Below are 311 nucleotides of genomic sequence, written 5' to 3'. Positions count from 1 at the left end.
TAAGTTTTATATATAAAAATTCATATACATATAATTTATATATATAAATATAAAAGAAATCATTAAATATTCTATATATGCATGCACATATAAAAATTTTTATATATATACATGCCCATATGTGTGCATGTATATATATAAAAATGCATATGTGTGTGTATATATATACACACACGTGTGTGCGCACACACACAGAGATAGAGATAGATAGATAGATATATCTATATATATCTATCTCTGTGTGTGTGTGTATATATATATATATTAGTCGGCACAATAGCCCTGCTCCAGTGGCAGGGGGCGGGGCGCCA

This window comes from Mesitornis unicolor, unplaced genomic scaffold (genome assembly GCF_000695765.1).
Source record: "Mesitornis unicolor isolate BGI_N332 unplaced genomic scaffold, ASM69576v1 scaffold30787, whole genome shotgun sequence".
NCBI lineage: Eukaryota > Metazoa > Chordata > Aves > Mesitornithiformes > Mesitornithidae > Mesitornis > Mesitornis unicolor.
The sequence above is the reverse complement of the archived record's forward strand: the minus strand, read 5'-3'. Positions refer to the sequence as shown.